We start from the raw sequence: 8,743 nt of genomic DNA on the forward strand, positions 1-8,743 counted from the left end.
TTCCAGAATCAAATCTAGGAAACACCACTTACTAGCTGTGTGCCCTTGGACAAGTGTCTTAACCTCTTGGCACCTTGGTTTACTCATGTGTGAAAAAGGAAGAAACCTCTCCTAGTTTTGTAGTGAGGAGTAGCTTCAGGCTCTGAAGATGTGGCCCACCCACCCCTTCAGACTCCATAAACAGCTCTCTTTCTTATGTCTGGGCCTTCACCTACAGCTTCCACACTGCCATTTGGGCAGACACAGTAAATGATGAAGCTTATCTTTCTCAGCAGCATCTCATGATCCAAGCCCTATGAGAATACAACTGTCTTCTGTTTGAGACAGAGGGTGTGTAGTGCAGCTATACTGCTTGCATTCTTTTTTCTACTTTTTTAAGCAGTAGAAATCATTTTTTCACAAGAAATCTTTCTCAGGCTCTTGATATCTTAATCAGATTCTATTTTCTAAAGCAGCAGTTCTGTGCGAAGGTATGAAAGTCTCCAACTTTGAGTCCATTCATGCTATCTCTACTCCACCCCCCAAATCTCCCACCAAAGCCTCCGAGGCCCATCTGTGGGGCACTGTGGTCAGTAGAGTGGATGGAAGGAGTGTCTGCATCTGGAGATGGGGGTGGAGTGGGGAGCAGAGAGTGGGAGGGTCACACAATGCCAAGGTGACAGAGAAGCTGCACATACCAGTGCGCACACTGTGTGCTCAGGAGGGGAGTGAGTTTTCAGGGAGAAATGAACAAGCTCAGTTTCTAATACATCTAGTTTGAGGAATCATAGAGGCAACCAGGTGAGGAGACTTAGCAGGCAGTTGGGTATTCACACCCAGAATTACAGACAAAAAGATACATGCACAAATAGAGATGTTTCTGCCTTCTCTCCAGTCGGTGGTTTCCACACATGTCTGCACTTTGATATTACCTGGGAGCTTTAAAAAGTACAGCTGCCCGAGTCCCACCTCCAAAGATTCTGCTGTAATTGGCTTGGGTTGTGGCTGGGCATTGGAAATTTTAATCTCCCCAGGTGATTACAGTGCTCAGCTAAGTTTGAAAACAACTGCTGTTAGTGTAGAATAAACGATGTGCCTCTCATTTAGGCACAACTATACAGATGTAGAGAGCTTAATCAACATCCACACTCTTGGAATTATATAAAAAAGGCAGTGATCCAAATATTAATTATCATTATTAGTAACCCATATCAAGATCTTTAATTTGAGGACATCTGTAATGTCCTTTTTTGCCACATAAGGTAACATTTACAGGTTCTAGAAATTAGGACCTGACATCTTTGGGCAACTCTTTTTCAGTCTACTTCAATCATCCCTGAAAGTTCATGTTTATCCCATATGCAAAAAAAGTCATCTCTATCTTATCCTCCAAAGTCTCAACCCATTACAGTCAACTAATGTCCAAAATTTCAGTTAAACACCATCAGCTCAAGCGTCTCAAAAACTCATCATCTAAGTCAAGCATAGGTGAAACTCTGGGTTTGGTCCATCCTGGGACAAAATTCCTCTCCATTAAGTTGCCTGCTTCTAAAATACAATGGCAGAACAGGCACAGGATTACAATTACAGACATTCCATTCCAAAAAAAGAGAAAATGGAATAAAGAGAGGAATTACTGGTCCCAAGCACTTTCAAAAACCAGCAAGGCAAATTATATCAGGTTTCAAGACCTGGGAATAATCTTCTGTGGCTCAAGGCTCTGCCATCTGAGCCCATGGCTCCACCCTTAAGGTCATTCTTCCTTTTTCTTCAAAAGAAGCACATGCTGGGCCGGCCCGGTGGCGCACTGCTACAGTGCCCCGCTTGGGAGCGCAGCGGCGCTCCCGCCGAGGGTTCAGATCCCACATACAGACTGGTTCCCGCTCACTGGCTGAGCGAGGTGCGGGCGCAGCACCGAGGGTTGCGATCCCGTTGCTGGTCCCAGTCAGGTACGGGCGCGACACTAAGGGTTGCGATCCGTTGCCGGACACGAAAAAAAGACAAAAAGGAAAAAAAAAAAAAAGAAGCACATGCTTCCAGTGGAATACTTTTATCAGCCTGTTTTCTGCCTGTAGAACTGTGGGAGTCAGATAAGCTTCCTTCATGTCATCTTGTCTCTTTCAATTCAAGCTGGCAGTGTTTCTGCTGATACAACAGTTTTTTTAAAGCCTTGTGGGTCTCCTGTGTACATCATGAGTATTTGTGGATGATTCTATCTCTATTCCTGGCTTCTCCTAAAATGGCTGAGGGGATCCATGAGTTACACACTTAATCTCTTCAAAGAGCCCTCGGTGTAAATGAATATTCTGATATTCTGATACTTCCAACGCACTAGCAAAAGGTTTTCCAGCCACATCCTTGGCTTTCTCTCCAGAGCATACTTTCTTGACAGTGATCTCCTATTTTTAGCATCTTTGCAACCTAGATAGTCTGAGAATTTCCTAAATCATCAAGTTCTGGTTACTTTTGGCTTAACAGTCCTTATATCAATTTATCTCTTCCCTCTGTTATTTTACTATAAGCAGCAAGAAGTCAGGCTGCACCTTCAACACTTTTCTTAGAAATATCCTCAACTAGATGTCCAATTTTATCACTTGCAAGTTCTGTTTGCACATAAGTGTAGGATTCAATTCAGCTAAGCTTACTGTCACTATTTAACAAGGATCTCATTTCCTCTGATTTCTGGTAACATGTTCGTCATTTTTTCTGAGCCCTCACTGGTAACACTTTTAACCTTTAGATTTCTACCCACATTCTGTTTATGATGACATATGTATTCTCTAAGACAATATAGGCTTTCTTTACCTTGCTCCTCACTTCCTTCTGAGCCCTCATCAGTAGGGCCTTCAGTGTCCATATTTCTACCGACAGTCTGTTCAAGGCAACCTACAATTTTTCTATCCTTTTCCTCAAAATTCTTCCAGCCTCTGCCTATGATCCAATTTCAAAGCCAGTTCTACATTTTTAAGTATTTATTATATCAGCATCCCACTTCTAGTTACCAAAATTTGTATTAGGACAAGGGTATTTGGAAATGTCATTATTTATCCTTGCATGCCATTATAAATAATTATTTTGTCTGTGTCCAAGTAAAGACCTGATTGTTAGCAAATGCACCATTTATTTATTCAGCAGTCACTGTACACAAAAGCTAGATTTGGTTTCTCCGAATCATTCCAAGTCATGATGACCATGGACATTATGTTATTTACATAAAATCATAAAGCAAGTTTGTGGCATGTGTGATACTGGCTTAGATTATGAGCTACCTATTGGGGCAAATTAATTCTCTTCCCATTTTAAAAACCACTAAAATCTTGGGCTCACATATTTACCTTATTGGAAAAAGACTGAAGGAAGATATAATTTAGGATAGGTAGGTAAAAATAAAAGTGGTTACATGGCCCTAGTATTCATTCACTTACCTCCCAAAATGTTTGTTGGTATCTCTGTGGGGCACTCTGCTGGATCCTAAGATCCAGAAATGAATAAAACAGGTACAGTCTCAGCTCCCATGCCCCAGAGCTAAATATGCTATCACATAACAAAAACCTTTCTCTTGAAGAACTTTCTTCTTTTGTACTAAAAAGCCAAGAAGCAATATCTGAGTTCTCCATTGCAGCCCACTTGTAACTCAGTTAAACATAAGAGAGTGAAAAGAGAGTGCTTGGAAGAACTGATGGGTTTGGGGTTCTCTAACCACATTTTTCCAGTGAGGTAATAGACTCAGAGAGCCTGTGTAGATTGCCCCAAGTTTACACAGGTAGTAAGTGGGGGAGTCAGAGTCTGGATCCAAACACTGCAGCTCCAGGTATTCATTTAATGCTCACACAACCTCTCAAAATAGAGATCATGACCCCCATTTTACAAAGGAGGAAACTGAGGCTTAAAGAGAGTGGATTGATAACAGAAGGCCTCACAACTACTAAGCACTGGGATCTGAACTATGATATCTCAGGCTGTAAACCCACACTCTTTCCATGGTAGCCACTGCCTCTGAAGAACAAGGGCTCCTAGGAGCTTACGTTGCCAGCCTCTCCAGTTCTCCGGAGGTAGCTTTGATGTCCATCCCGGACTGATAGGGCTTGAGAGAAAAGGAGCTGGTTCATGCTGGGTCCTTTCTACAGCAGGAAATTCCCTACCCCAGGAAATATGCACTAGTCAATGAAAAATTTTTGAAGGGTAAATGCAGAGCTTGCACAAGTTGGGAGTCCTGGAAAATATGACCCAAACCTACCAGCACTCACGATCAGCCGATTTGTCTTCAGGCATAAAGTTGGTGCAAGAACTAATCACCTGGATGAGAGGAAGCTGGCTAGATGTGAGTCAGATGGCAGAGGGGTCAAATATATGGGCTCTGGAGTCAGAGACAACTGGGTATGAGTCTAAGCTCTGTCATTTACCAGTTGGTGACTTTGAGCATCATATTCATCCTGGCTGAGCCTCAGTTTCCTCCTTTGTAGAACAGGATAATGACAGCACCAATTTAATTTTTAATTTTATAAAATTTAAAAGAAATATGTGTAAAATGTTTATTTAGTACTGGGCCCATAGTAAGCAGACCAAAAATATTGGCAATGATGATTAATAATGGTAAACCTTATGAATGTTACCTGAAATCCATATCAGGTTGTTTGATGGACTTCTAAGTTTGTGACTAATAATCCTAATATTAAGTAGAAATGTATAGCTCCTATTTTGTGTCAGGCATTGTTCTAAGTACCTTACAGATATTGATTCATTTCGTCTTCAAAATAACCCTCTGAGATATATACTATTGTTATTCCTGTTTTACTGTTGGAAAAACTGAAGCACAGAAAGAGGTCAAGTACCTTGTCTGAGGTCATAAAGCTAATAAGTAAGGGAGCCAAGAATTGAACCTAGGCAGACTAGCTCCACTGTCCTTGCTTATAAAAACTACATTGTCCCAGTTTCTATTATAAAAGTGAAAGGACATTTGTGATACAGCAATAGGCCACTGATGCAAACTCTCTAGGCCTATAGGTAACTTCTGCGATTCTGACTAGTTGACTTCTAAAGTCCATCCCAGCTTCAGCATTTTAAGTGGAAGGCAAGGAGAAATTTCTGAATTCCTGATGCTTGGATGTGAGAAATTCAGACTTCAAGGTTCCAATTGCCAACCCCTACAGCCTTTGAGCAAATGATCACACTTGTGAGTCCACACAGTTAACATTGGTATTAACCACCTGGTTGCCAGATTAATGTGAGCTCGTGAACAGAAATCAGGAGAGTCTGGGGTTCCCACTCAGCCCATCTCTTTGAACAGGCTGCAGCTGCCTCGAAAGTTGTTCTTTGGCCAGGATGTCGTTGCAAAGTTCACACTTAAAAGTCCATTAAGAGGATTTAAAAGAAACAACAACAGAAGCAGGTGGAGTAGAAGTGACCTGGTCACCTTTTGCCCCTAGCACTGCTTCAATAGCTGGGAAAAGCAGGGCAAACCAGCAATGCCGGACCATAAACCTCTCTGTGACTCCCAGCCGACTGCTGCTTTGAATAGACTGCCTACCAAGGATTTGCTCCATAGCAAAGTGACCTGCAATTGGAGAGAGAATTGCTGCTGGAACTCAGAGTAAACATGTAGGGACACAACAGTCTTAATCTGAGGAGTTGGAATTCACCAGTGAAGGAGGATTTGTCCATTTCCTTGCCAAACTGAGGAGGTCTCTTTAGTGCCCAGTTTAAGATCGTGGCTTAAGGGGTTTCAGGTTTAATGCAGTGCAACAAACCTTGCAGAGAATTGAAGACTAATTGCCTGACATGTTGGTTTTCTCATTCCATGAACAAAGCAGTTCAAGAATCTGCCCATCTCGGTTGCTTTGTTCAGTTTGTGTCCTGGGGCACATGAGAAAATGAGATCATAAAAACGTCGGGGGTGGGGGTGAAAGGGAGACTGGGAGGTGCAGATGATACAATGATGCTACAATTCAAAATCAGGAGTATTTAGATTTAAATAGAAAAATAGTATGTCATCTATTTAGATATAAACTGCCAACTTCAAACTTCAAATGACAAATATTTTAGTATGCTCCACCCCTTAAAAAAAAAGAACATTGCATGTCATCCTATCCTTTTCAAAAAAGAGTTTTTGGATAATGTTCTAAATGTTTTTTTTAAGAGGCATTGACTACTTTGAATGTAGGGTTATTAATAGGGTCACTAGCCATCCCTATTTGCCTGAGGGAAACATTTAGTGCTAAAACACAGGAAAGTCCCTGGCCAACTAGGAGTAGTCACCCTAGTTACACAGAAAGTAAACTATGATGACAGAGAAGGAGTGAGATCACACTGATGTAATATTATATACAGTGTATTGACTTTTCTGTTTACTACTAGGGTTTTTCAACTACTTAATATCACAAATAAAGTCACATTCAATCATCCATTTCTGATACCTCCTCTAAAACAATAGCCATAATAAAATTACCAGCTTTAGTCTTAGGGAATGTTTCACTAATTCACATCTATTCTCTTATGTCAGGATCATGTTGGTTAATAAAATGGCAACCAAAGTATTATGTTACTAATAAGAGCAAGAAAATTAGGCCATTTATCCCACTTCAAACCAAGGATGCCTTTTCACAGAAGTCATAGTCTTAGATTTATTTATAAAGTTTAATTTAAACTTAAAAAACACTATCCATTTTCCGCAAAGTTATCAAACTTAATCTGTTCATAAAAAGGACTATTTTGATTCCATGGTCTGCCTTCCCATTACACACACACACACACACACACACACACACACACACACACACACACACACACACAGGCTTTTTAAACCTTTTCTGGAGAAACATATTTAAACAGAATTAACCTATGACATATTAGTAAGAGCATGGGCTTTGGAATCAGCCTAATTTGACAGAGGGGATGCCTAATTCTGGCTAGACCTCTTCCTTTAAAGAATGGAATTATAATTTTTACCACAACCTAAATTATTGGTGCTGTGCTCTGAAATGTTTGCTTGTATTAGACTCCAGTGAAAAATGCTAGCGTCCTCACTATAAAATATCCTTTATCTTTGTTTCTTAAAAAAAAATGGTATCCTTGAGCAGCACCCATTGTTTAATTTGACTTTTATCATAGGAATTTAAGCTTGTAAAATGTTCATGTACAAACAGCTCTCCATTTCTGGGGGTTAAAACAGGAACTGATGGCTAAAGATTAATAAGTGGTAACAGTTCACAACTTCATAAATTAAAAGATTTGAGGCTTTAAAAAATCCCATTTGTTCTTCTCTTCTTGCACTGCTGGAAAAGTGTGTCTTCTGCAAAGCAGTGCATCCTTGAGATGAGGATGACATTAGAGATGACGTCACCAACCAAAACTAGCACCAGAGAAAATTAATACAGATTTGCCCTCTAATCTTGACTATGCAAAGTGCTTGCGAGTTGTGAGGCACTGTGACAAATTATTCTGGATAACTGAGAAATAACTGAATTACATTTTCCATTTTAACTCTTCATATTGCATTTGAATTCTAACATGCAGTTTTATTTTAGTATTCTAATTTGCCCCAAACGTTATTGAGTTGGACTTTGATTCCGTATCTTATATTATCTCTGTTCAAGAATAATTATAAACGAACTTTGTTGAGTAGTATAATTGCAGGAAGTATAGATTTGGCAGAAAGTGTGTATACTGACTACAGGTCAGCCCCCAGGAGTTAAGTGGTTCTTTAAAAAAGACCTTTTGTAATATTTTTGTTGTGAATGGGAACTATGAAAGAAAGAGATGTACATTTACTGAGTGACTATGTGGTCCAAACATACTGGTAGCTATTCTACTTCGAGATATTTTATCCACACACCATCCTCAGTGATAACAACCATCAGTGTCATTCTTTAGTGAGGAATCTTGGTCAGAATTAGACATTCCCCCTGTATCTGGTCTGATTCCAAAGTCTATGCTCTTTCTAATATTCCACAAGGCAAACCTGTTTCAAGTTATGTTCAAAACAGTTTCCAAAAGTCTGTGAACGTGGTGTGGGGAGGGGAACGCATGACTTCTGTATGAAAAATCTCCTACAAGAACTGTGCAGGTAGAAGCTTCCAATGTTGTAAGTCGGAGATTCAGTTTTAAGACGTTTTATTGTGTGACAAAACTGAAGTGTTGTCTCTGCTCAGTGCCAGACATTTTCATTACAGATGGGACAACGAAGGCTGAGGACACCTGACGTCACATCCTACCTATCTCAAAAAGCTCATGTTTTGATTACAAGGGGTCCCACTATCTACCATACAAACTAGAAACTTGGAAGTCAGTCTATACATTTTCTTCTTCCTTCTCACATCTACTTGCTCACTAAATCCCATTAATTCTAACCTCAAACATCTTGCTCCCTCCCCACTGCTATTGCTTTAGTTTGGGTCCTTGTGATTTCTCCCCTGGTCTTTAGGAAGCTCCTCCTAACTGAACTCCTAGATGCTTGTCTTTCCCCTCCTCCATATACATATATCCCATAATACACTACACTGTTGCCTGAATAAACTTTCTAAGCTCTAATGTGATCACATCCCTTGCTTAAAATCTTTCAACGGTTCACCATCCTCTGCTATGTAAGGCTTTTCATTATCTCATCTCTGTAGTCTTTTCACTCTCTCAGACACTCCCTCATGAAACCCTGCCAAATCCCCCTGGCTCTCAGTTCAACTACACAAATATTTCTTGAGCTCCTGATCGTGCCAGACACTGCACTAGGCCATGGGATACAACAATGAACAAGGAAGAAATAGTCCTTGGC

This window comes from Galeopterus variegatus, unplaced genomic scaffold (genome assembly GCF_000696425.1).
Source record: "Galeopterus variegatus unplaced genomic scaffold, G_variegatus-3.0.2 Scaffold3844, whole genome shotgun sequence".
Lineage (NCBI taxonomy): Eukaryota > Metazoa > Chordata > Mammalia > Dermoptera > Cynocephalidae > Galeopterus > Galeopterus variegatus.